Source organism: Trachemys scripta, chromosome 1 (assembly GCF_013100865.1).
Source record: "Trachemys scripta elegans isolate TJP31775 chromosome 1, CAS_Tse_1.0, whole genome shotgun sequence".
NCBI classification, from domain to species: Eukaryota; Metazoa; Chordata; order Testudines; family Emydidae; genus Trachemys; species Trachemys scripta.
The window spans coordinates 298,217,389-298,238,506 of NC_048298.1; the positions used below are offsets into that span (position 1 = coordinate 298,217,389).

At 42.2% G+C, this 21,118-nt stretch overlaps 1 protein-coding gene across 7 annotated transcripts in view; it reads left to right on the top strand.

The window, feature by feature from the left end:
• The window catches only part of STARD13 (StAR related lipid transfer domain containing 13), a 457,620-nt gene that overhangs the window by 349,253 nt on the left and 87,249 nt on the right, over positions 1 to 21,118 (top strand). The window contains exon 1 of one of the 7 annotated variants that reach the window (XM_034758643.1): positions 9,597 to 9,780. The exons of the other annotated variants lie outside the window; for them this stretch is intronic. The gene's annotated coding sequence lies outside the window, so the exon portion shown is untranslated. Of the gene's footprint in view, positions 1 to 9,596; positions 9,781 to 21,118 lie in introns of those variants that run through there. 7 annotated transcript variants of the gene reach the window in all.

Here is a 21,118-nt window from a genome sequence, read left to right on the forward strand (position 1 = left end):
AGCTGTGTTTAAAATTAGTGTTTTATACACTGTAGGATCGCTATATTTCTAACTGGATCACACAAGAGGCATTGGAGTTCGAAGTTATTCCTTCTCTTCACACATATCAATTTCAGTATCAATATCCATTATCATAGTGCTGGCATTGGAGGAAATGGTTTAATGAAATCAATTGGTTTAATGAAAATTAGAGGAATGAGTGCCACCTACTAGTTCATCCATCCCACTTTCTGCAATACTTGGCTTTTCCATTGGAGGTCTTGTGTCTAAGTCTGCCCCTGACTGCCCCTGTTTAACTTATAAAGTCAAATAAGATCCCCTATATGACAGTAGTTTGGCTTCAGCATAGTTGCTCAGGTTTTCTATAAAGAGGAACACTAGGTGCCCCTGAAATTATCAGAATATTATTCTCAGATTCAAATGCATTTCTATTTCCTAAAGCTTAAAATGGAGTGCTCACCAATAAAGTCTCTTATGGACTGTAGCATTGGGTACCATGTTTATAGATTGTGGCTCAGCTGTCTATATTAGGTACCTATATGACCCCCATCATCCGGGTATCTGAACACTTCATAACCTTTAATGAATTTATCACAACATCCCTGTCAGGTAGGGAAGTATTATCCTCATTTTGCAGAGGGGGAGCTGAGGCACCGACAGGTTGACTTGCCAACACACAGGAAGTCTATAGTGGAGCGGGGTAATGAGTCCAGGTCTCCCACATCCTAGCTTGTATCCTAATTCCTGGACTATCCTTCCTCTCTCCATTGGGTGTAGAATATTTGGTAGTTTTAATTTTTTTTTCTAAAGACTATTTTTTGAAAGTAAAGCTACAGTGTGAGTTTTTAATGCCATAAAACTTTTTAGAGAGACAAGGTGGGTGAGGTAATATCTTTTATTGGACCAACTTCCCATTGTTTGACTTCCTTTTTTCTTCATGTCATGGAGTTTCCATTTCAAACTGCAAAATTCTCTATGTTCCATTGTTGTTTGCAGTGTTCCAAATAACAATGGTAACAATAGAATTTTGCAGTCTGAAATGGAAACTCAACAAAATGAAGAAAGAGGAAGTCAAACTTAACAGGAAGTTGGTCCAAAAAAAGATATTACCTCACCCACCTTGTCTCTCTAAAAAGTTTTATGGCATTAAAAGGCCATGTTATAATAAAAGATCCCTCATCCATTTTTATCTCTTTAATATCTAATATCTTTGGACAACATGGCTACAACTACACTGAAATAAAACTTGGTGACTTTTCCAAGAGAGAAAGGTGACATGAGCAGGACAAGGCTAATGTGATCTGACATTCTCATGGACATCACTCCTGTTTGTGAAAATCTAAGGTAGGAGAGTGATATAAATGAAGTCAAATCTCCCAGCGCCTAACAGTTCAGATAGCTCTCCAAACTCTTTCCCCAAAGGTTCTTTCAGTCTATTAATGTTTAGATTACAGGGAGGCCTTCTAAGTTGGCGTGACACCTACTTCTTAGGCTACATCTACACTACAGGGGGGGGGTCGATTTAAGATACGCAAATTCAGCTACGTGAATAGCGTAGCTGAATTCGACGTATCGCAGCCGACTTACCCCGCTGTGAGGACGGCGGCAAAATCGACCTCTGCGGCTTCCCGTCGACGGCGCTTACTCCCACCTCCGCTGGTGGAGTAAGAGTGTCGATTCAGGGATCGATTGTCGCGTCCCGATGGGACGCGATAAATCGATCCCCGAGAGGTCGATTTCTACCCGCCGATTCAGGCGGGTAGTGTAGACCCAGCCTTAGTTCTAAAGTATGTAATTAAGTTTCTTAAATCAAGACTTATTTTAGATGAAACATCTTGGTGAAAATCAATACTTTTCTGGTGCTAGAGCTCTGTCAGTTTTTTGTTTTTCTCTGTAAAGCAGATTGAAAGGAAAACTGAAAAATCATTGAGAAAGAAATATAATTAGTAAAGCTTTGGGGGGGGGGAGTGGGTGTCTGCATGCATGTTTGTGATGGAAGAAAACAAATATGTCAATAATATAGATTACCAAACAAAACCAAATATTAATTCTATTAGTTTGTGAAAGGTCAGGGAGACAACATGTCATATCACAGGCATAGGAAACTTTGTCTACCTCCAACAAAACGCAGCGGGTCTGCAAGTAATGAAATACTTTGTTTTAAAGAAAAGATTGTAAGTTATGAAATAAGCACATGCCAAATTCCTCTCCTATGTCTTCAGTCAACATGAGTTTGGAGGCATCACGCATTCACTGACAATTAGAGCGGGGCAGGAAATGGTTTTTCCATCCTGTGAAAATTTTCAAGATTTCAAATATTTTCCTGTTCCACATTGGGATGAAACTAAGACCTTTCAAAGTTTTTCCACATATGTCTGCACACATACACAAAAAAGAGCAAGACCCAGCCCAGAATAACTCAACTGGGATGGGGGAGATCCAGGTTGGAGTCCCTGCTCAGCCTGATTCAGAGCAGGGACTGAAAGCAAGGTCTCCCACATCCCAGCAGAGTGCCTTCACTAGTGGGTTACTATGGGGTCTTGGTCTCCTTCTATGGTTTTCAGAAACCTTTCCAATGAAAGCTTAGTTGAAACTGGAACATTTCCACAAAAAGTTTCTGTTTTAGCTAATCGATATTTTTTTACAGAGAAATGTTTTGTCAGAAAATTTCTAACTAGTACTACCAGTAACCCTGACATTTGTTCTCCTTTTACAAATGCTTGTTTAAAATAAAACCATGATGGGATCATTATTACATCATCGTTAAGTTACAGTAAAAGCAATTTGTTAGAATGAATATTTATTATGTGATTACTCTGTCGGCAATGTTTTTAAAGACTGAAGTAGGACCATGTTCTCAAAGAGTAAGTATTTTCCTGTTTTTATATATAATCTCTGAATGTGATTAATAGCACCTAACTTGTTTCCATGAAAATCCATGTTGAAATCTCTCAAGGGCACATGATAGTTTCCAGTTGGTGAGAGTTCTTAAAGAGGTCCTGTAAATTGTTAGCCTACCTCAGGGTTGCTTTTGTCATAGCAGAGGGCGGTAGGTCCTACGTGTGTGGCAGTATTGTGAAAACTGAGATTTTAATAGGATTATCAAGTAGTGAGAGGGGAAGAACCGGAAAATGTTGATGTCATATAGGTTCAACAACTTCTCTATTAGGATTACTAGAAACAGTGCAACTGAGTAGCTGATCTTAAGCAAGCAGTATTGTTTCCAGTCTCACTAAGATTAAGAACTTTTAAAAGCAAGGACAACACAGCCTTAGAGTTGCCATGGGGTATTTATGGCCATGCATACTTCAGATCTGAATCCTGAAGTGCTGAGCTCTCCCTGCAAGGGGTTTAGCAGTCTAGAATACTTACTAGCCATAATAAAAACCTTTCTGTATTTGAATGCTGCTTCTTATTTATGCTTTGGAAATACATTTTGATCACTTTTTAAGGAAATGTATGACAAAAACATTTAAATGTTTGTTTTAATATACCATAAGTTCTGGAGCTCTTGACTAAATAAGGCAATGCCATATTTATTTATATATTTATTAGTACAAAATACTCCGGAATAGAGTAGACTCATTAGATAAATAATATCAAATAATTACAGCCTGAGGCAGCAAGAAGCTACTGTTAAAAATCGGTGTTTAGGGATATTGCACAATCAATGATGTATCCTTAACTGTAGTTCTCCTGAGGGTGGAGAATAAGGAAATATCACCCTGGGCTATGATCTTCTCAGATTTTGCAAGAGCAGGCTATAGCAGTACTTGGTGCAAGCACCTCAAAGAAAACATGAAGTGCTGCTGTTGCTAATTCCCTAGGTGGCTACCTACTTTTCTAGGTAGCTCTCAACTAGTGCCCAGTGGGGTGTTTAGGGAGTATTGTGCTCCTACAGGTGTTGCAACTGGACAGCCACTTCAGGCTATTAAAGGTCCCATAGCACTTTGTGCAGGAGTAGGGGTAATTACATTCTGACTACCTGTATTTCCCTTGCAGTTTAATTTGGATACCTTATTTTTAACTTCTTGTCCTACACTGCTGTGCAGCATTACTGCACGTGATAAATGTTTCACACCAGAGGCAGCTGTGCTTCAGTGGTAGAAGAAGAAAATTGCATATCGTTTGTTAATTGCTTTAGGATGACTGATGATGATAATATATCAGGCTTAAGTTTTAAGCCATAGTTAGGTTTATGATTGGTGTCATCATACATTTCATTTGCATATGGCTCTTGAATTCCAACTTTCCTCACAATAGAAAAGATAACTTTACTAGATGCAGTTTCTTGGCAACTGCAATACCATGCCAACTCCTTAGTGCATTGTGTCTTGAGGACAGATGCTGATGCTGAACTTTTAGTTCCTTCTCTCCCTTATTACATCCTTTTTAAGCCTTTTATGTACAGAAGGGAATTAGCACTCCAGACCATTATTGTTTGTGGTGTTTTTAATTACTGATTTTCATGACACCCAATTAACATTTTGCTGTGAGCAAGACATTTTTATCCCCTTAAGCAAACCAGAAATTAACATTTGAATATGTTCTTTTAAAAAATGTTTGAATCATACAACACTTCCAAGAGTTCTTGTCCCTGAGCTCTGTAGAGCATTTGAATCGGCTTACACAAATTATTATGTTCTGACATTTACAAGTTGAACTTGATGTTAAACTAGGCTCATGTCATTTAAATACCTTAAGTGATATTTTAGGCCCTAGAGCAGGGGTTCTCACAACAAATGTTTTGGTGGCCTCAGAGTGCGGCCACCAACTCTTGACCATTTTTCCTAAAATACGTAATTAACTTTAGGAAAAACAAGTAAATATGCACATATAACTGCCCAAGTCATTGTAATTTATTTATGTAGGACTTTTTTTTGCACACTCAATAATAAAAATAATGTACAGTTGTCTCTATTCTTTACTGGGTCTAAACAGAATAGAAACACAAATAAGGTGCTTTGCACATTCTTGTCTTTTTTCTTATTGTTTCTTTTGCTTCTTCGGTTGCTTTTTTTTAACGAACACAAATATCACTTTTTACAGCAGACTTACTCAGCCGTGGCAATCCTGGGGACAAATTGAGCTCTGGATGGGGAGGTGGGAATGGAGGCAGCAGGAGCCAGGGGCAATGGGGCAGTAGGGAAGGCAGCAGGGGGAGGAAGGGATAGTGAGCTTGGGGAACAGAGCCCAAAGCCCCATAGCTGGAGCCTGCCACCCCAGGGCGGAAGCCCAATCCCAACACCCCTGGGAAGGTGGGGAACTCACTGGCTGCCTGCTCCTCCAGGTTTTGTCTCCACTGCTTTGCGCCCCTCCTCCCCCCACCAATAACCACCCAGAAGGCTGTAGCCACAAGAAAAGCCCCCTGGTGGCCGCATGCGGCCACGGTGGCCACATTTGAGAAACGCTGCCATAGAGTTTACTTACAGTTTTACTGCTTTCTGCAGTTTTAGTGACTCATTTTGTGCATTGGATGTCTCTGATGGAAGGGGTTTGCAAATCCTGCAGTCTTGTCTCTAGTATTATAGCAATCATGCAGGCTTCGCAGCAGTGGCTCTGAAGGATGGTGTGTAAAGCAGAGAGAGGCCGTTTAACTTTCATATGCCAGATTCAAGCTGCTGAATTTAGAGTTAGAAAACATTTATATTGGCTGGTAATATGTGACATACAGATATGCCAAAAAAAAAACACATGGGTTCTTTTTTTCCACCAGGACAAATAATTAAAAGGCACAAATTAATACAAGAAATCAAAAACGACAGAGGTCTTCTTGAAAAAATGTGGAATTTTGGCAAAGGATGTGTTGTGCATACTTTAATCCTTCACAGTACAAATTTTATAATATCAAAAATGCAAATGCATCCCAGTTTATATCTCCTTATCTAATGTAGATAGTACTGTTGTTCTACTTTATACAGACATTGAGACTGTGAGTGACTAAAAAAAAAAATCTAGCTAGCTCCTGCAAGAGCCTTCTGGCACAACAGTGCTGTTAGTTGATGTGGGCAGGGAGATGGGGCCTTTACCCTCAGTAAAGGGGAGGGAGGTCTGTTATGACTGGTAGCCAAAGACTAGGGTTACCATACGTCCGGATTTTCAAATCCCCGTCCGGGGGGAAATCCCCAAAAGCCGGACATGTCTGGGAAAATAGGGAGGGAGGGCCTGGCGGTGCTCAGCAGGGGCCGGGGCTGGGGGTGCTGGGCCGGGGGCCGGCGCGATGCTGGGCCGGGGGCCAGGCCGGGGGCTGGCACGGTGCTGGGCCGGGGCCGGGGGCCGGCGGCGCGGTGCTGGGCCGGGGGCATGGTTCTCGGCCGGGGCCCAGGCCCGGGCCGGGGATGGCGCGGTGCTGGGCCAGGGCCGGGGGCGCGGGCACTTGGCTGGGGGCCGGTGCCCCAGGGCCCGAGACGAGCCGGGCGGGCGGGAGACGCCAGGGCCAGAGCCTCTTGGCCTGGGCCGGCCGGCCGCTGGAAGGAGCCGCTCAGCCAGGGGGCCGGACTGTGCCGCGCCGCACCCCGCCCCAGCCCCAGCCCCAGCCCCAACTTACCTGCTGCCTCCCTGTTTCAGGCTTCCCGCGAACATTTAATTCGCGGGAAGCAGGGGAGGGGGAGGAGCAGGGGGCGGAGCGTTCAGGGGAGGGGGCAGAGTTGGGGCGGGGCTGGGGTCGGGACCCCATGGAGAGTCCTCCTTTTTAAAAATTAAAATATGGTAACCCTACCAAAGACCCCATTTTTTCCTGTGAAATTTTTCAGCAATGTTCAGTCAATAATCTCTACTTGTGACTGTAAAATTTGAAATATTGAAACATGTTGGTTTGATTTTAATCAAAATTTTCATTTTGACCCTAGTTTTCAAAAAACAAAACACTTTTTCGAAATTTCAGATTTTGTCTCCTACTTTCTTCCCTTTTTTCTTCTTTGCCCGTGAATGCGACAGAATGACTGAAAGATGCCTCCATTTCCCAACTCCCCTTTTTGCCCCCTTCTTCAACTCTAACTTTTCAAAACTTCTCCAAATTTGGAAAAGTTACAGAGTGGAAAAAGGTAAAAAAGAAAGGGTAAATCGTGTGTATGTAGGAGGAGGACCCCAAACCATAGACATTTTTCATTTCTTTGCATTCAGTGGCAAAAAGAAACAACAAAAATTTGAAATTTTGAAAAAATTTGTTTTTTGCAAACTGAAATGAAAGGTTTTGTTTTCTTTCAAAATTTCTAGTCAAAATGTAATCCAAAATTACCTCTTGTTGTGGAGAATTTCATTTTCAATGAAATCCCATTTTTCCACCACTAAATTTTTTGATTGATAAATTTCAACCAGTTCTAGTATCTGCCTTGTACTGTAAAGTTGGTACAGAACCTCTATTTCCTACTGGACTTATATCTTCTCCTGGACTCCAGTGGCCAGGAATGAGTTTCATCTTCAGCTGGCAAGAGATACCCTCTTCCTTCTTAGCTGCTGCCCTGGTCTCAGTGAGCCACATCTTCATCACCTGAACTATTGCCATGAGCTTTACCTTGGACTGATCTTGAGGACAACCCGTAAACCACAGCTGGCCTTTTAGGTAGAACAGACCAACAAAGCACATTATACCAGTGTCCTGCTCTGGATACTAGCTGCCAGTTAAGTTCCAGTTTCATTTAAAATCCTGGGGTCCTCATTTTCTAGAATTATAAATTAGTGAAGAACAGGATTTCAGAGGCCACCTCTCACTCTGCACCTAATCACAACAACTACATTGAGTAGATGATGTGGTTTACAGAGGCCAGATTTGAACTGGTGGGTGAGGAGGCAAGCTCAGAACATTCTCAATTGAAGGTTAGTACCCAGTCCTGGGTATATACAGAGGGAACAAGCCTTTAATCTGCTTGTATGGGAACAAGCCTTTAATCTGCTCTGTATTAACATTAGTTTTTTAATTCTGTAAATATTATTCAAATGGGTATTTACTACTGATTGGTCTCATTTATGTAACTTCAAGTACATTTTAAAGGTCAAGCAAGTAATTTTAATCAGAGTCCCATGTGTTTTGACAGATAATTATTGCACATACAATGGCCCTAGAAAGTTGATTAAAAAGGTTTTTCCTTACAGCTGTGAATGAGGGGTAGGGATGGTGTTGCCTCTCTTCTATATATGCAGAGCAGCTACTGCTCCATCAAGTTACTGGAATGGATCAGCCAGTCCATCCACAGGAGAGTCCTATAGCTGCAGCAGTTCAAATCTAAATCACAGCTGCTTGGACTGGTGCCCTCAGCACTTGTCTTATGGCTGCCTATTGACAAAGCAGTAGCTCTATCAGAAGATGCATGGGGGGGCATGCAGGGTCATGTGCCCCCCCAGATTTGCTGCTTGGCTTGTACTGAGCATGCTCACATGGAGTAACACTGCTGAAGTCTGCTGCCCTCACTCCTCCCCCCACTATTGGCAGGCATGGGTTGTCTCCCCATTTTCTACCAAGCCTTCCCAGAAGATCAGTATGTGCTAGGCTTAATGGTTTCCAAACTGTGATATGTGAAGCACTTACTGGTGGTTCGTGGAGAGCTTACTGATCCCAATGTGCTGGCTGACCTCATTTTCCATCTGTGCAATCATGTTCAAAGAGACTAAAAATACCTATAGAAATGTGGCAATATCCATCATGGGCCAGAAGCAGGGTTGAATGCCAAACCTTCAACATTGTAATATATAGACAGCTACTACTTGAGATAAAGGGCTACCTATAGCTGTTTGTGGATAATTCACCTACCATTGATCCCAACTGAGTGGGGGGCAAATAGTGTACATCAGACAGTGGGTTACATAAACAATTGCTGCAGTTCCTGATGCAGACTATACCTGGTGGGTAACGTAGGTCTATGCAGTAATTTTTAGTTTCAGTAGCACTGTCTCTTGACAGGAGTTGGCGGGACATTTTAGAGTATCTATATGAACTGATTTATTTTGTCTTATATAGGCTGTAGTGCTAATTAAGTGCTAGCACATATTGTATTCTATTATTTGTTAAGAACTGATAATGTGTTCAGTGCTGCACAAGAAAAGTAAAGAGAGTCTCTGCCCACACTGAGTCAATATGATAGTAAGGGTTCCTTGCAGCTGGAGCTGCCAGCATATACAGTATATCCTCTTGTTTAATCTATCTTGTTAGTGGCAGGGAATAAGAACATATCCAATATAATGGCTGTCAAAAATACTTTGCATTGTAGGTGTAAATTTATCTCTTAAGAATGGCAGCCTCTGATTCTGAGAAGATCATTATATAATACAATTCACTGAAGCAGTGTATTTTGCCATATCCTCCCACTGGAATAGAGCAGAGTGCTGTGCTACATTAATTAGTTCCTAAGCCTTGAAGGTCACAATGATCTGGCCACTATTTTCCAGTATTAGTGATTTTAATACATGATTGACTTTCATGTGTACACCATTAAAATGAAGAATTGTTTTTCAAGTTTGAGATGGAGCAGCAGGTTTTTCCTGTAGTATTTGCCATAGTTGCACAGCCAGTGTTAAAAGGGATGATTTATAGAAAATCCAGCTGTGAGTTTTCATTTCTTCAAGAGCAGGAGGCGGGACTAGAAACCAACCTAAAACCAAGCAGAGCAGACGAGAAATGATGTAGAGCACAGCCCCACAGACAACAGCTAAGCATCGTGGATTAGCTGGCAAAATAACGAGGAGGAAGCTGCACTTAGTGACAGAGAAGCCATCTGTCAGAATCTGAGAAGCAGGTTTCAAGAAACCAGAAAATGAAACACAGAAGAAAATGATTTTGGTTCAAAGGTACAGTGAAGCCTAAGGATATTTGTAGATAGTAAGTTTAAATATTGTAGTAAGGGTGTTTAGTACAACAGTTAACACTGTTTTGAGGAGCTTTTCAGCTTTGAAAACAGTCCTGTCTCCTTTGTAGCCTATCTTTTACTTAAAAGGTTTGAATTACTTTAAAGATGTTAAGAGGCTTATCTGTTTGAGATGGCTTGTTTAAAAAAAACTTGCAAACAAACTTTCAAATTGCTAGTATCCTCCACTTCAGAAGAGTGATTTTGTTTAATTAACTTAAGGGCACCTCCTGTAGTGAACAAGAATTATTTTGTAATTTTTCTGAAAGACATCTTTGATGAAAAGCTTGCTTGGTCCCAGATGTGAGCTGAAGGGGGTAGGTAAGAATGGTATTGTTGGAGAGGAGGTGAGAATTCCCACCCAAATAATTATAGACTAACTAGAACTACAATGTATAAACATCTTAAGCTAAATTCTGCCCTTATTTATATTGGTGCAAAATCAGGAGTAAGTCCACAGAAAATTATTCCTGATTTAACTCAGGGTAGTAGAATGTTGTTCCACATTTCTTAAAGCAGAAGAAATCCTATAGTGCTTCACAAAATATATTTTACTGTTTACAGAGGACTTGCTTAAAAACAATAATTAGAATATTTTTTAAAATGCACGTTACGTAGCACCTTTCGTCATATGTTTCTGAGAGCTTCCATCCTTGATATGAAGCATTGTATATGATGTTGTAAGCCATTCTATTGTTTGATGTTGACATGCTTTCAAATAAGGCTTGCACTGTTTATAGGTATGTGTTCCATTCAATTTGGTGGTTTCTGTTTTGTTGTACTCTGCCTAATTTCAAAAGGTTTTTGAGGCTCCAATTTGGAATAATAAGGTTACATTAGCAATAGCAGAGGTGCATGATAGTTCTAAGCAAGACCCTAGGAGGCTGCTTTATTTGGAATTCGACAATTCTATTCCAATTTGTACAGAAAAATAACTTGTTGCAATAGTTCTAATGTACTGTCTGCTCCATGCCAGTAGTGGAAGCATTGGCTGTAGACTTAAAAGAAAAAAAAACACTCAACATTATGGCCCAATATGGATGACAAAACATTGTAGCATGTGTGGGAAAATGGCTGCAGTCCAATGTCTGGAATCATTTATCTTCTAGTAGAGTCTGGAAGATGACTGTTTTATGTATTTTACAGAAATCCCTGCTGATTGATTTCATTTACTTAGGGGGAGGGGGCACAGAGACTGATTATCAGGACAAATGGAAAAAAAGTGAATCCTTTACAGTAACCCTGACATCCTGTTCTGGTTAGATTTTTGGCACTTTTAAATGTGATGATCTTACCATCCCTGACAATCATGTGGATCTTTCTTCTGGTTTCTTAATAAAATGTCATCTTTCTCCTCTTCGTTTTGGGTCGCAAGCCAAAAAGTTGTGGGTTCTGCTTGCCATCTCTTTCACTAGCTTAGCCTTTCTCCAGCAGTGCATGGGACACATTTTGGAAATTATTGCAGAAATCTGAGGAAAGAGAAGAAATGGAAATTGATAACATTCTATATAGCCTATTGTGGGAGTGCCGCATACAGTATGCACAGCTGTTTGGAGAGATAGGCGTGAAATACTTTGAGATAGGTGGTCTGATTTCCTATCCATGGAACAAAGTCTGTTTTCAGTATGCAAGGATTTCTTAAATAGCTGCATTACAGTGGCAATCCTATGCACTGAGATGACAATATAGGCCAATATTGACATTTGTTGTTAAAATAGCCATAATTCCTGGTTTTTCTTTATTCATTTTAGACTTTGATAAGCATCCTAGAAACAACTCAGATTCGCCTTAACATAATTTCTTCACCTCATCTTAATGTCTTTTTTTATATATGTTGCTGTCTGCCTGCCTTCCTGGTATTTGCATTTAAGTCAATTGTTCCCACTTCATAGTCTCCTCACTTGGCTCTGTCCCTGCTATACAGTCACAGTGCTGATTATATATCAGCCAGATCCAATACAAACTTGCTCTAATATCACAGGAATGCAATACAAACATTTTTATATAATTAAACGAGAATAGGAGCTGAGTGGTATATGCACATGCACTTACTATCAAATAGAGTGCTGCTATTTTCAAAGATTAACAAAAGTAAAAAAAGCAAAATTGGACTTTTTAAATGTCAGTGCTATTTTATTTTATTCCCAGTAATTTCACCACAAGGTCCTCTGCTACAGGCTACAGTATACCTGGCAGGGCGGAAGTAGCAAAACAGAAGGCTGGGGAAAGGGTGAAGTAGTGGATCTCCCCACATATACTCAGTCCCCACACATACACATTCAAAACATTCAGGAGGCTCTAGCTTGGGGATGGGGAGGGGGGAGAGAGTGAGAGGAAAAGCTCCCTCCCTCTTCCTACCCCAGAGAGGAATAGGGGGCTTCATATATTTATCAGGAACCTACTAGCTAGAGGTGGACTCCTAAGCAGTGCCCAGAAACTGTACCCTGATAGGAATCTCAGGATCCCAGAGTTTTGGCCCTGGTCCTCTTTCTCTCGTCTAGATTCTGTCACTGCTATCCAGGTGCCTGGGAGGTTCTTTATCCAGATGCCTTGGGGGTAACTTACCCCCTCTGTCTATCTAAACATTTGTAACATGCTTATTATCAGTTTGTCTCTTTTGTTTGCTAATATCATTTTATGTATTGACCTCTGGATAGTAAGTTGATTTCTTTGGATAGTAGGTCTCTGGTCATTATTTTCCAGCCCTGGTTTAATATATACAACCAGATTTTCAGTACTGACTTCCATGGAGCGATGATAATTTACACAAGCAGAGGATTTTTCCCATAGTGTGTAAATAGAACCACAGAAGTTTAAGCTGGAAGGGACCTCAAGAGGTCATGTAGTCCATCCCCCATACTGAGGGAGAGTTAAGTATACCTACATTTTTCCCTTAGGAGTTTTGCTTCATCTTCACCCAATCTACTGTTGTATTAATTCTGATGGAATATATAGGCCCAGCGAAAGACAGGTGTTAAAATGACCCTGTAACTATCCAACCTTGAGTTAAGAGATGACATCAACTTGTAATCTCATACCCCTAGAGACACACGAGCCAAAACAAGTGATTTCCAGGCCTGTGCACAATTAGTAGGGTTAAAAATCAACACAGAGAAAACTAAAACCATGAGAATGAACACCCAATAAGGAACACAAATAATACTTTATAGGATTAACATAGAAGAGGTCCAATATTTCACATATTGGCCTCATTATAAGTACAACAGGTGGAACAGACAAAGACATTAAAGCCAGAACAGTGAAAGCTAGACATGCCTTCGTAACTCTAAAGAAACAGAAACTCTGGAGAAACAGAAAACTTGCCTTTAAAATTAAACTTTGAATATTTAACACCATTGTAAAGTTGGTCTTACTATATGGCACCTAAACTTGGAGTCTTATTAGATCCTTACTATCTAAACTCCAAGTTTTCATAAATGCTGCATATAGAAATCTTCAATATCAGATGGCCAGAAAACAAACAAACAAAGAACTCCGGAAGAGGATGAAACAGAAACCAATAGTACAGGAAATTATGGAACGAAAATGGCTAGGACATACACAGAGGCAAGATAAGAATAACATAACAAGATAGTTGTTTGACTGGATCCCTGAGGGCATGAAGTGACAAAGTAGACCAAGGAAAACATGGAAACACACAATAGAAGTAGAACCGAAAGCTATCAAAATGACATGGGAAGAAGCTAAGACAGCAACGGGAGACCAGCAAATATGGCAAGTGGTGGAGAAGGCCCTATGTTCCACATGGAAAAGAGAAGCATAAGAGAGTAACTGTCCAACATTAAAAGTTTTAAACCAGGTTCAGGTTTTGGTATACAGAGACATCAGCATGCTTGGTACCATGGCAGACACACAACTAAAAATCTTTTAAACCTTTTTATTGAAGATACAGAAAAAGAAGGGAGGAAAAGATTAAAGCATTTGACATGTAAATTGTTAAGTAAGGCTTTCATTTTAACAACATCCCTTGTTTCCCCTTAATGTGGAGAGTCTTTAGAAAGAAAAAACTCTTTGTCAATAGTCTCTTAGATGGGAACCACTTTCCCTGTTGGAGGAAAAGAAAAAAAGTTAGTTAAGATGGTGGAGGTTATTGTTAAAGTTTGATCCCGTTTCTAGAAGACAAAACAAGACAAACACACAAAAAAGAGGAGAGAAAAGAACAGCAAAAACAGAAAATGAAGCTTCTGTCTCTAGTGTTGACTCTCACGTGCAACCTCACTGCTGGAAAAACAAATGTATGGCACACAGTCTTAATAGCCACTCTGAGGCCTGGCAAACTTGTACCAGTGTCAGGTTGCTTAGAGCATTGCATTTAGTTGCCTCTTTCTGGTCACAGGCTTACAGCAATGTTGCCAAATATACAGTCTTGGCTGGCTAAGCCAGACTTTTCTTAGAGGAAAGAAGAGAGGGGTAGGAAAGAGAAGAAATATGGCAGGGAAGGAGGAGGAAACAAATTCTCACATCCCAGGTGGTAGCTGGATTTAGCCAGAGCCGTTGGAGTTAGAGATGGTGATGTCATGTGGGTCTCTCTTTTTGGTTAGACCATCTCTCAGGATCAGAATGATGAAGGCCCAACAGTGTTAAAGTAGATCTCGGGGTCCCAGGAGGTAGTGGGGGTGGCATCCAGGATGGTAAAACCCAGTGCAGTGGCTGCTGGCAAACAGCTTCTTCTTCTGGATATTTTTCCCCAGTATTTTCTTGTAAGGATCCCAAAATGGGTGGAATAGCCCATCCCCTCATTATTTTGTTCACCAAGTAGGCCTAATTTCCAGCCCATGCAATGTGGTCCATTAATTGCCGGTCCTACACTTCTCTTGTTTACCAGGCATGATGATAACACAGTCCTTGAATTATACCAGTAGGCCTTTTTGTATGGATTAATACAGTCTGTCTATCTCCATTTTGCACTTTTCCCCATCAACATATGTAGTTATAAGCTATTGTGATATTTTATGAACTCTCATTCACTTTTCACAACTGAGCTCATAATTGGGTAAATTTGTAGGCCCTATTATCACAACACTACTTCACTACCACTTCCACTTTCCTAGCTTTAAACTCCTAACTCCCTGTATCAGTGGGTATGTCTACATTGAAGCTGGAAGGGGTAATTTCCAGCTCTAGTAAATATACACATGCTAGCTCCCATCAAACTAGCACACTAAAAATAGCAGTATGTGCCGATGGTCTCAGATGTGATGGTAGGGTGGCTAGCCCCTCCTGCTGCTTGCACCGTCATGGCTACACTTCGGTTTTTAGCATGGTAGTCTGGCCAGAGCTAGCATTGGTATGTACACCTTCCAGCTTGAATGTAGACAGACCCATAGTTACTGTGCTCCTGACTGATGACTGTGTTGGGACACCTTTTAGCAACTCTGTCACTTTCACTTTTTAAGCTAATGGATATAGTCCTCCTCCTGCCTCTTGGCAGATCTACCCGAAGAGGAAAATAGTCTAGTGATTAAAACAGTGGACTGTGGGTCAAGGTACTACTTTCCTTTCTCAGCTCTACCACTTAGGGCTTGTCTACACTTGAAACACCACAACAGCACAGCTGCAATGGTGCAATTGTGTCATGGAAGCACTTCAGCTACCTACGCTGACGGGAGGGGTTCTCCCATCAGTGTAGGAATCCACCTCCCTGAGAGGCAGTAGCTAGGTTGATGGAAGAATTCTCCTGCCGAACTAGCACTATCTACACCATGGGTTAGGTTGGTTTTACATTATTCAGGGGTGTGGTTTTTTCACACCCCGGAGCAGTGCTTAATTTGTAATGAAAGAGGTGCCGGGGCTCAAGCAATTAGATGCCACGGCTCAAGCAATTTATTTAATTTCATAACTGATGCAACAAGCCCAGAGGTGCCGGGGCTATAAACTGCCAAGTCGAGAGGTGCTAGGGCTCAGCCCTGGCAAGTCGAGGCACAAATTAAGCACTGCCCCAGAGCAATGTAGTTGGTTTGACCTATCTTTTTAGTGTCGAGCAGGCCTCAGTTGCTATGTGACACTGAGCAAATCCCATCCTTCTGTGCCTCTGTGTACTTGTTTACATAGGTGCTGACTCCGTGGGTGCTTTGGGGAAAGGGATGGGGAGGGGGCAGAGGCAGGAAGAGGCTGGATGGGGTGAGGACTTAGGGCAAGGGGGTAGGGGCGGGGCCTGGTGTGGAGTGGGGGTTGAACAACCCCCCAGACCCGGAGGAAGCCAGCACCTATGCAATGGGGAAATACCTACCAATATTTTTTTTTCATGGGATTGAGTCTGAGTGTTTGTAAAATGCTTTAAGACCCTGAGATGAAAAGTTCAATATAAGTGTATCATGTTATTAGAATCTAGATAAATGGTCATGATGTCTTTACATTCAGTAACATAACTGTTCCCTCTACTTTGTTTACCAGCATGTTTCTCATTCTAATGATACTTGGGGAGAAAAAGCCACATCTGAATGTAACCTGTAACTATCTTTCTTTAATTCTGAATTGACACAGAACCTAAGAGAGAGCAAAGCTGCCAAACCTTCATGCTCCCCTGATCCCTGGCTCGCAATTCCCTCCAGAGTAAATTAGAGCACCTCAGAGACGTAATAGCCCATGAGGGGGCCATTATGTTGGCTGGGCATCAATGGAGCACAGTGTGCTCAGGCTACACTTCCTCCTTCCGCCAATATACTCCCTAAAAAGCTCTGTCAGATATACACCCCAGCCAGGGGTTGCCCTCTACCAAAGGAATCTCTGGTTGACCATTAAGGCCAATTTTAAGGTTGTTTGGGCCCAAAACAACCTCACTGGGGCTGTCCCTATATCTCTTTTAGGGTTGCCAACTTTCTAATCACCAAAAACTGAACACCCTAGCCCCACCCCCTTCCCCAACCTCCCCTTCCTGAGGCCCTACTCCCCGCTCACTACATTCCCCCTCCCTCAGTGGCTCGCTCTCCCTCAGCCTCGCTCACTTTCACTTGGGGTGCGGGAGAGGGTGAGGGCTCTAACTGGGGGTGTGGGCTCCAGGGTGGGGCCAGAAATTAGGGGTTCAGGGTGCAGGATGGGGCTCTGGGCTGAGGCAGGGAGTTGGGGTGCAGGAGAGGGTACGGGCTCTGGGCTGGGGGTGTGGGCTATGGGGTGGGGCTGGGAATGATGGGTTTTGTGTGCAGGAGGGGGCTCTAGGCTGGGGAATGGGGCCGAGGGATTTGAAGTGCAGGAGAGTGCTGCGGGTTGAGGCATAGGGTTGAGGTGTGGGAGCAGGTGAGGGCTCAGGGGTGGGAGTGCTGGCTCTGGGGTGGAGCCGGGGATGAGGGTTTTGGGGTGCAAGATGGGGCTCCAGGTTGTGGGGACACAGGGCTAGGGCAGGGGATTGGGGCGCGGTCTTACCTGCGGTTGCTCCCTATAAGTGGCACAGTGGGAGTGCTAAGGCAGGCTTCCTGCCTGTCCTGGCACCACAGACCATGCTGCGCCCTGGAAGCAGCCAGCAGCAGGTCCGGCTCCTAGGCGGAGGCACACAGCCAGCTCTGCATGCCACTCTCGCCCACAGGCACTGCTCCCCCTCCCCCCCGCAGCTCCTACTGGCCGGAAACAGCAAACCATGGCCACTGGGAGCTGCAGATGGCCATGCCTGTGGACGGTCAATGTAAACAAACTGTCTCACGGCCCGCCAGCGGATTACCCTGACGGGCGGCAGGTTACCCACCACTGAGCTAAAGCCGCTTTAAATCTAATCATTCTTATCTGGATAGCTCCCTTAAAACATTTTGTTTATAGAGCAAGACACCCACTCCCCCAAAATAAAGTATTCTTCTGCCAACATCTAAGATGGCTACTCTTTACAAATGAAATGTTTTGGAACATATTGTACCTGTACTTTGGGCACGTCATCACTTTATCTTAACCGTTACTTAACTAGTTAAAGTTCATCCTTTTGTGTTTCATGACATAGTGTGGGGAAAGGATATGCCAAGGGGTAAAAGTTACAGCTTTCTCTTGTTTTCTTATCAGACTAAGGCAAAGAATTGTTAAAAACAGACAACTTGAGTATACTTGTAAAACATGACTGGGCTGAAACCTATGTAAACTGTGAGATCTTATGTAATATGCCACTGAATCTCTTTGTATATGAAATATATGGCCACAGCAAAGTCATTTCAGAAAGGAAATCTCTGTATGTGGTGGTTTGTTTGTTTAATTTTTCAGAATAAAGTACATGCTGGCCTTAATTGTGCTTTTATAAGTGTTACCAAGAATCATGACATTTTCTTATGATGACTGTTTGTGATCCTTTGAAAGCTCCAGTAAACCTTTACAAGTTTCCACAATCTAACAAGTGTAGCTAATTTAATGGTGTTAAGTTGATTACCACTCAGTCTGAACTAGGGTTGCCAGTTTTGGTTGGACATATTCCTGGAGGTTTCATCACATGACGTCATCTTCAATTAAAGATTAAATTCGTGGAGACTCCAGGACAGTCCTGGAGAATTGACAACCCTTCATCTGAACATTTAGTTAAAATGTATGCATAGATCAAGTAGGCTTTGTATATTATGTGATCGTAATCTTTACAAGCAAGACTTCCAACCAAACCCAATGATAACCCAAGGTTTCCTAAACTCAAAAGTAAGGTCATCTCATGAAAAGTGCATTGGTATAATATTCAAGCCACCCAAGCAATTGGTTTTTGCTAGGGCGTTGCTTTAATTAAACAACCAAAAAGTTAAAACAAAATGGGATTCTGACTTACACAGGAAAAAGCCAGGAGAGTTAGTATTAAGGCTCAGTTTCCATCCGTTGCAACACATTAAGACAAGTTAAAAGCATCCATTGTTTGAATAACTGTTTTATGGTGAGGCATAAAAGGGATGGATTGAGGTTAGGAGTCCTGAATTTTCTAGTTTTTGTGTGTTTAAATCAAATCTTTAATGTTGTAACAGCTTCTATTAAATCTGTGTATGCAATGGCTGAAGGCATTGCTAATGAGATACAGCATTTCACCTACAGGTAAAAATTTCCCCAGGTCAGTGGAGCTGGAAGGGATTACTGGTTGACAGCTGTTGAGTGGTTTATGAGAAATGAGTTCATGGTTTCAGTCTAGCTCCTTATGGATGGGGGCTTCAAATCACTAAATCCACCATCACATGAGCAGCCTTGTTAGCAGTGTTGGCAGAAAGGTCTAACAGTGAATGGGGAGGAAGACTGAATTAACCTTTTGCTATTAGAGATGGTCCTTCGTGCCAGGCTTGGAGTACATTTGTAACAGAGTGTGAGCGGCATGTGCTGCTACCTGCTATACTTGCTGTGTGAATAAGTAGAGGATGGAGGCTGCCAATCCATTGCCTTCCACGAGCACTAAATTAGAACAGTAAAAAGTGTCACACAATTGTCACATGAGGCCTACGTTCAGGGGGGTGTTTGGAGGCACCACAACTCCAATTTCCTCTCGCCACCTCCCCACTGAGATGGCTGAGCCAGCAGCTGCTTCTGTGAACCTCCCAGCAGTGCTGCCTGACAGCTCAGTAATCCCAGCCCAGCCAGCAGCCAAACCTCCCCCCCTCCCACCCACTGAGACTGGAACTCCCCCCAGTGCTCCTCGGCCACCAGCACAGCCCTAACCCACCATACCTCCAAAAACTCCTCCCACTCCCCTCAGCCAGTAGCTTCTCCCTGAGAGCTGCCTTTAGCAGCAACTCTCCCTTCCATACAGCAGCTGCAGGCTAGATAGGTCAGTGCCCCCATTCAATCCTCTCCCATTCAGTACTCTTCCATTCCCCTAACCACTATTCCTTCCCTCCCCTTGCTACCTCCTCCTGAGTCCCCTGTCCTCCCAGCACCTTCCCTTTACACTCTCTCCCTGCCCACTGAGCTCAGACCCCAGGAAAGGGCTTTGCCTTTTCACCCAACCCAGTTGAGCATGTCATGGAGCCATCACTCCTTCCTTCTGTGTCTGCCCCCTGCTGGGATTCATAGGGCTGGTCATGGAGGCAGAGGGGAGCATGGGGCCCTTTTTCCTTTGAGAGGAAAAGGATGATAATTTGCTTGTTTGGAAAAGATGGACATGTCTTTGCTTGCTGTAGATGTGTAAGCTCCCCCCAGCAGCATGTGAACTCAAGCAGTTTTCAGATGAGAGTATGCTGTGTAGAATAGCAGAAATTAAAGAGATATTTATGCAGCTTTGTCCTCTAAATTATGAAGAAATCTGAGCTTTGTCAGAATATGCTATCTCTTAACAAGGAGTGAGAATTACAAAACTTAAATTAAAGTTATGATGTGTATTTCCCCTGTTTTTGCTCAGCCAATGAGCTCAGAATATAGGCACATCATAATGTTTAGCACTTATATAGTGCTTTACATCTTCAAAGGACTGTAGATCTTGACTAATTAGTCCATATATCCATATTAGCATATGGTTAGTAATCAGCCACAATTGCCAATCTTTTCATTACTGAAATCTTTGAAGAAGAAAGTCACTATTTTTTTTAGTTTGTTGTTGTCATTTATATACCCAAAGCTACTATTCCATATCCTAAGCTAATCATTTGGGGAAATACAGCCATTCTGCAATTCAGAGACTACATTAAAAAGTACCAGAACTAGTTAACTTAATCTTTTTACCCTTCTGAAAATTAAGGGCCTGAACCAAAGCCAATTGAAGTCAATGGTAGTACGTCCATGGGATTTGTATCAGGCCCTAAAAAGAGCTAAACTGATTTATTTAAAAAAATCTGTTAAAAATCATCATCCTTCAAAAAATCAAAAATAGGGTCCTGAAAATTACAACACTGCCAGACCTTTAATGCAGCAGTAGAAACCCCATCGCTGTAGTACATTTATATTATTCATCCTAGCTTCTTGACTCAGATTCAGCAGACAGCTATAGTGCTGTCTTAATTCCACAGGCCTGGTTGCTATGACATCAAAGTTAGAAAAATATCTGTCAGCTCCAGGTGGCTGAGCACAGACTGGGCTTTAGTTGGGTGAACATGAGGAGTAATTTAGGGAATCATGAGGAGGTATCTAAGAGTAAAAATATTCTCCATGGTTTTTTGCTTAAGTGGGTAAGGAATTTGCAACATTATTGGGTTTACATGGCTGGAAAACCTGGACTTTATTTAGTTGTGTTGAGAGTGGAATTCTGTATGTCTAAATCAGAAATCTCCACTTCTGCTGAAAGATGCACATAGTGACGTGTGAAATATATTTTGCAAAAAATTCTAAACTAAACTCAAGACTAGTGATTACAAACACACTGTGGGCCAGATTGTGTCATATTTACTCACCATGAATAG